This window comes from Fukomys damarensis, unplaced genomic scaffold (genome assembly GCF_012274545.1).
Source record: "Fukomys damarensis isolate Sample0158 unplaced genomic scaffold, DMR_v1.0_HiC HiC_scaffold_38, whole genome shotgun sequence".
NCBI lineage: Eukaryota > Metazoa > Chordata > Mammalia > Rodentia > Bathyergidae > Fukomys > Fukomys damarensis.
In genome coordinates, this window is record NW_022900950.1 from 78,309,115 (window position 1) to 78,316,586 (window position 7,472).

General features: G+C 40.1%; 1 protein-coding gene across 1 annotated transcript in view; it reads right to left on the minus strand.

Moving 5' to 3' along the window:
• The window catches only part of Gucy1a1 (guanylate cyclase 1 soluble subunit alpha 1), a 56,233-nt gene extending 48,875 nt beyond the window's left edge, over positions 1-7,358 (minus strand). Inside the window, exon 1 of the mRNA XM_033759899.1 lies at positions 7,197-7,358. The gene's annotated coding sequence lies outside the window, so the exon portion shown is untranslated. The remainder of the gene's footprint in view (positions 1-7,196) is intronic.
• Between the last annotated feature and the right edge of the window lie 114 nt (positions 7,359-7,472).

Consider the following 7,472-nt stretch of genomic DNA (forward strand, 5'->3'; position numbering starts at 1 on the left):
ACAGTAAATAATTTTCCATATATATATATATATATATATATATACATACATATACACACACACATATATACACCTATGGTGAAGATTAATTCATAAATTAAGCACAGTATGATCAGATTAACAGCAATAACTAATAATAGTCATAAAAGTTTCAGCAATATTTTGCCATAAAGGATTTTGAAAGCTTGGGAATTGTTTAGTCCCGAAATTCTCCATTTGAGACTTTCAGACCACAATTGACTGCAGTTAACTAAAACCACAAAAACCAAAATAATGAATAAGAATGATAATTATAAAACACATGTCTTTTAACTACCTAGGCATATCTGAAGCCACAAAATGAAGCAGACCATTGAGATTCAACAGCTAGAGAGCCAGGAAACACATGTAAATTGATGACAGGTGGACAGACAGACAGACTTCTCTAGTAACAACACAAGAATTCAACTCATAGGATCCTCAAACTCAAGGATGAAAACAGTCAATCCCAGGGTATACAGTAAAATGCTGTGTTCCCTGACAAATTTATGTGTTGATCGTGTGGGAACGTAACTAGGTCAAGGGTGTACAGCCTCCAGCACCAAGGCAATGCCCGGAATGCACCCGAGGGCACGGGAAGATGCGGGTCCCCAGCAGACAGCGAGTCTGCTGGCCCTTGGTCCTGGACCTTCCCTGACACGATCTCTGTTGCTTATGATCCCACTGGTCATTTGTCATAGCAGCTTGAACGAACTAAGACATGAGGAAAAGACACCCCCAAAATGTCCTAGATAAATTTAGAAAAACATATCAAACTCTAAATACTTAGCCTTGACTTATGAAAGCCTAATTAAAATGAATGCATCAGCCGGGCATCCCTTTCCCCCAAAGTCTAAAAAGCATAAAATGGTTCCATGTTGCCTCAGAAATAGAGTCAGAATCCCCTTGGTCCCGCTGTACTGAAATCACTTTCTATCTTACACACTTTGTACACAATCTCATTGCTCCCAGCAGGCCCAAAGCATAGCACACACTCTTCCTGAGTGCTTATGAAACAAGCGACACTTCTACGAGGCATCTGGGTAATGAATAAAGAAAGAAACTCAAGGGTGTCTCCTCCTCCTGGGCACTAGTCTTTCAGAGAAAGCAGATGGCCACGCCCCCTGCACGATGCTTGAAGATAGGCAGTTGCAAGAAAGTTCACCCACCGAGGCATGAATTTGGATTGGGAAGCTCAGGGAGAGTTTCTGAGAAGTGGAGCTGTTGTGATGTAGAGCAGGAGTCTGCTCAGCAGAGACTGAGACTGAGCAAGGGAAGGGAGAGCCAACCTGGAGGGGCAGAAAGGGAATATCACACTGTGCACGCTTGCATTCCCAGCTGTTTGGGAGGCCGAGCAAACAGCCTGAGCGTCGGGGTTCAAGGCCAGCCTGAGCAAGGTACAAGAGCGAGACCTTGTCTCTAGAGAAATATGTTAAAGCTGTGGCTCACAGAGACTCCATGTTATGCTCGTGCGCGCACGCAAACACACACACACACACACACACACACCTGCTTCCCATAGGGCCCTGTATAGTCCAACGTCCTGGGCCCATTTTAAAATCTCAACTAAAGGGTGTTATGGCACATACCAGTAATCCCAGCACTGGGAGGCTGAGGCAGAAGGATCGTAATTTCAAGTCCAGTCTGGGCAACTTCCTGAGGCCCTGTTTCAAAATTTTTCAAAGAAGGCAGAGGATATAGTTCAGTGTGAATGGCTTGGGTTCAATCCCCAATTTCTATAATAATAATAATGTTAGTAATAATAACAATAACAATGCTAATCCCAACGAAGGCCTCCATCATAAACCCTGTCTTCCCTGGAATGCTGTTTCCGTGCCACAGGCCTGTCTTGGTGTCTTGTCTCCCACATTCTTCAGACCTATTAAAACTGCCCCAACATAACGAGCTTGTTAAGTGCGAACATGCAGCATTTGGAACTCATTTCTTGCTTATGTTATCTGCCATGTGCAGACTTTAAATGCCTTTGACTCCAGGACTGTGTTATAAACTCTGCTTCTCCCGTCCTCCCCTGACAAGCGTAATCCAGAGTTAACATTATGGAGAGAACTACGAGAGAGCAGCTGATCCTCCAGGAAGTGTCATGAAGCATAAGAAATAAACTGAAACTGTTGAGAGTTAACAAAAACAAAAAGTCTTTTAAATTCCTTTAGTGATTGTCAGGTCAAGTGGTGATGGTGACAGCTTCATCAGATGTTGGAAGAGTATCCTGGCTGCTTACAGATGAAGGAATTCAGATGAGAGACCATCATCATCAACAGGCCCGACTACTCCACTTTTGTTTTGTTTCACCTCTCTTCCTCCAGAAAATAATATTCATGCTCATAAAATAGGACAAAAATTAAAATGGCAAATTTAAGGCTGAGGATGTAGGATTATATTAAATGTTCCAACAGAGTTTAAATCCATTAATTTGGAGAAATTATACTACAAATTCCAAAAGCATTTATGGAAAAATAAGGGAGCTGTTACAATCATCTGTACAAATGTTATGATGAAGAGAAGGGCTGACAAAGAACAAACTATACAGCCAGTACCTCAATTTTCCAAACAGAGATGGTGGTTTCCTTCCACTAGGCCGAAGAGTTTGCCATTAACTCTGGGCACTATTCCAAGGAGATTCTTAAAGATACGCTATTGGAGCATTCAAAATGTAAAGCAGTGAGAGGTCATAGAAATGTATTATAAACTAACAGCGTTATTTCCTTTTGTTTTAAATATGGTTACTTAATATCTATTCTGCAGAAAATACAAATGAATTCCAGCAAAGATTTAGACCAGATCTGTCTCAGTACACTCTGGGGCTACACAAAGGAATGTAAATTAACTCAAAGAGAGTTCTTTGACTAAATGACTCCTTAAACTACCTTCTAAAGAAGAGAGACTCGGGGGCTAACATAAAGCAGGAAAAAGGTGTCCAGGGCCACAACAAACACCCCTCTGGTTGGTGTTTAGTGCCTCCAAACAGGGGGAATGGCTAATCTGTATTATGGAATCAGAATGCAAAATGATCTTAACCTTTTAGAAGAGTTAACTAAAGATAAAGGTTAAATTGAATTACAGCATTTCCAAAAGCTCCCAATCAAGTGGCCAAACATGAAATCGGGGACAAATATATTTGCAGAAGAATATGAAGAAGAGTTGCATAACTGAACGACTAAATACTGTGGTATGAATGCAAAAGAAAAAAGGCCGATTGGATCTTAGGTTGACTAACTCCAGAGGGTATAATCCAGTTTATTCAGTGACACTAACAGTCCTCTACTTGAGGGCAGAGGGCCACACTTCTTAAAAAATGTGCATCCAAAGGCAACAACACCTGCCAGAGAGATTCTCAAATAAGTTTGGATGGAAAAAATGGAGTATTATCGTGGAGGCTTCAAGAGTTTTTATATATCAAGACACTTATGTAAGTCCTCAATAAAGCAAAATAAGGATATTGAGAGCACAGAGATAAATAATACAGCATGTTGTTTTTTAAAAAGGGTGTTTATCTCAGAATTGGCCAAATAAAGAAAAGTCTACTATATTCGCGATTAGTCTTGACAAGAATTTGCCAAACATGGTCTTAATATTGTCCTAATATGCCTAATTTGATTGGGAAATATGCTCACTTGCTAAGAATGAAGACTGAGGATGACGTGGACAGACTACTGAACCAAGAGAAATGGAGGGTGATATAAAATTAACCAATGAAGGATAAAATGACTTCACAGCACTGCTAATCAGTCCGTACATTGTAGGAGGAGCAGAACCATTCACAGCCGACCACAGGTTTGGTTGCATTACTACGTGCAGCTAAATCTCCAGCAAGGGCGATGAAGCTGACATTCAGTTCTACCTAAGAGTGGGAAGTAGGGCTTTAATGGATTTAGGGGCAAGGAATTTGAGGGTTGGAGCAGAATTCAAATTGCTCTTAAAGATGGGTATGATAATAGAGGAAAAGATTAGAAAAATGGTATAATAAGGGCTGGGGCTATAGCTCAGTGGTGCTGCCACCTGCCTAAGAAAAATGGTAGAATTCAGGAAACAAAAATGGGAGAGGAAGGTGCTAAGTGGTGATAAGTGAGCACAATTTTTGGAAGGATAGTAGCTGTGGTCAGAAAAAGAACATGAGACTCTCAGACTTCACTTAAGTGATGAGAAATCCGGGGGTGGGCGAATACGAGAGGATTCACAAAAGGAAGTACAGTTGGTTAAGGTCAAAGCCAAATATGTGAAAGTCAAAGGTACAGATGTTGAGTGAAGTCCTTAACAGTGACGGCACATTAAAGAGCAGAAAGGAAAAGCTTTGTTATATTAGATTCTCAAGAAGGAGGAACGGTGGCAGGTTCATGTACACTGGTCATGAGGACTGGCAACAATAGTGAAAAACATAAACTCAGAAAAAGAAGGCAAGGGAGGACGGTAACAGTAATACCAGCCAAACAAGCATCTCTGGATAGGCTGCAAAGTATAGACGAGAGGAGTACAGAAGGCTCTCGGTATGACAAGACAGGGCCTCCTCACCAAGCAAATATTGAGCTTTGCATTGCTTTTGTGAGCTAAATAATCTGTAACAGCAGGCAAAAAAATCCTTAATGGAATAGGGAAGACAGTAATATTTAGTTCATCAGACACTGACCTACTGCATACCTAGTCAAGCACTGTGACTCCAAGGATGGGTGCCCCAACGGAAATTCAATTTTGGCAGGAGATGCAGACATTTAAAAAGACACCTTTGATGTCATATGGAATAGCAAAGGAACATATGAAATAGATTGGATATATATAGAAAAAACTTAAGATTAAGTGGGGATGTGGTTCAGCAGGAGAGCATTTGCCTAACACGTGAGGGGCCCTGGGTTCCAGCCTCAGCACTGGAAACAAAATACATAAAAAATCCAAATTGAGTCTTCCTTCCTTTTCTCAGAGGTTCATTGCTAAAACCATTGTCTTCTGTTGGCTTCCTAGTAATTGCTATTATGGGGAGATAAATGAATTGATCTGTGAGTTAATTAATTTGATTTGGTTTTGATTTGATACAAGGGAGGGAATGTTTTCAAAAATGTTATTAATGGCCAGAAAGCAGGCCAGGTAAGAGATTTCAGTAACCAGAGGTAGTGAGAGTCACACTGTTTTGTGGCAAAAGAGACCACGATCTTAAGAACCTCTCAAGTTTTAAGATTTATTCTCCCACTGTGGGCTGAGGAGGAAGCTGGCCTGAACTAAAATCTTTTATGCCTCGCAGCTAACTCTGTTCATATGATATCAGTTCTCAGGATACAGGAAGATGAAGGTTACTGAAGTGATCCCAGGGGAGAGAAAATATGGAATAGTTAAGACATTTCAAAACTGTTTAGAAAGAAAATAAAGAAGCAGATATGATTTAGGGTGGCCAAGAAATACCCCAGACCTAAACAAATCAACTGGGTTATGGGCAAATAAACTCATTCAGCAAAAGAACTGAAAATTGCCAGAAGTTCTTTTTGTATCAGTAAAGATGGAGACACACAAAACAAAAATATTACACAAACATTTAACAAATGCACAATGAATCTAGGTGGTCTAGAGGAAAACACATTGTAATTACTGATCCTTGAGAAAGAAAAAATATTTATTTGTACAAATGTGCAGAAAAGAAATAGTAATTTTAAAGAAGAGTGGCTTGGGTAAATATTTCTAAATAAGTGGTAGAAAATAGTGTCATAAATTTAAATATTCTAGCAAACAGAAGTCAAACAATTTTGAAGTGAATTTGATGTAGCAAAAGCTAATCCAAATCACCACTTCCTCCAAAATAACATCAAAAACATATTCCTTGGGTCGGCTTATCTGAATATTGCTTTATTTTTCCATTTCCTCTTACTTGTGAGGATTCATTCTTAAGGCTAATTAGATATTTATTTCTGAAAAACCATCAATTAGGAGACTCGGAGGTACATATCATGCTATCTTAACCTAACCTGAAAAAAAAGCATTACTCTCACAAACACATTGTTAGGAAATGTAAATTTGGAAAGTAATTTGTTTGTACAATCTCTGTCAAAATTCAAGGTGATATAATATATTAGTTAAAAAATGTGATATTCAGTTAAAGATTCAAATTTTGTCAATTTTGTTTGAAAATTACGCCAAAATCCTTGGAATGTAATCACAAAATATTCTTCTGACATATTACTCATCATTGAATTTTAACACCATCACTTAAGTTTAGAGTGAAATACATTAAAACAACTCGAGTGTTTTAAAATGAGTCCATGTAATAATAGGCCACAATCATAAAGGGTGCAAGAACTAAGTAATGAAGTCATCCACATTTTTTTCTTTCACGTCGCCAGATATAAATAAAATAATTACATTTCTCTCTCATTCTTGAACCACCAAAACTATTTTATAGCTGACCATCTAGCAATAGGATCTTTAAAAGGCTATTTATATTTCATGCACTATGGAACATCAAACCACGTATAACTACTTTATATGAGTTGGATTTCAAGGGGAGAAAAGTATGTTACTTTCTGTCACACACTAGAAAGCAGAAACGGGACGCAGAAGGTATCCATCTGTTCGTTACACTTCTCGACTACATACACGTCACAAGACTGTTTGCTGACATATTAAAAACATACCAATGAGTCTATTCTAAATACAACCATTATGGCAACACTATTCAAGAGCTCTTCCTGGTGATCTGCGGACTTCATGCCGCAACTCAGTTTTGAGTATGGCTCGCATGGTGCAACTCCGAGCTCTTATTTTTCTGTTAGTTCACAGATCTTCGGGTATCTGAAGACTGCTCTACCTCCCTAAACATGCAGCAACTCCACTTCTGAAGGTAATTTCTGGGTCATCATGACCTCTGAAACAGATCCACAAACCAACTGTTTATGAACTGAACGAAGCATAGACTACACAGACCACCTCCCCTGAGGAAGGAGCACAGATTCCCGGACTTGGACAAATTCAGCTCCGCGTTAGAATGCTAGACCACCTAATTGCTACACTTTTGCCATTATCGACTCCCACCCCTCTTTCTAAAGGAGTATCTGAAAAGATCAGGGCTGGAGAAACAATTACAATCATTTTAGGAAAAGCAACAGATTATTCTACTCCTATACTGCGATCTGAGATACAAAGCTCCATATTTAGCACGAAGGGCTGCAAACTCTTATTTGTACCGGGAGGGCTGAAGATGTCCACATCGACACCAGGGCGAGTACGTGCACAGACAGGCAAAGAAACCACGACGAGAGAGCCTCAAATCACTCCCGCTCTGTCCTCAATGAACTTCAAAGATCAACAGCAACAACAAATCTACCCTCCTCGGAAACCCCGCGGAGTTCAATACACTCCCACCCTGGCGCCGCCCGGTGAGCTGGACGCCGCCCTCGGGCCGACCTGGGCGATGCCCTAGCTCCTCCAACGCAGAGGCCGGCGCATGCAGCGAGGGAAGA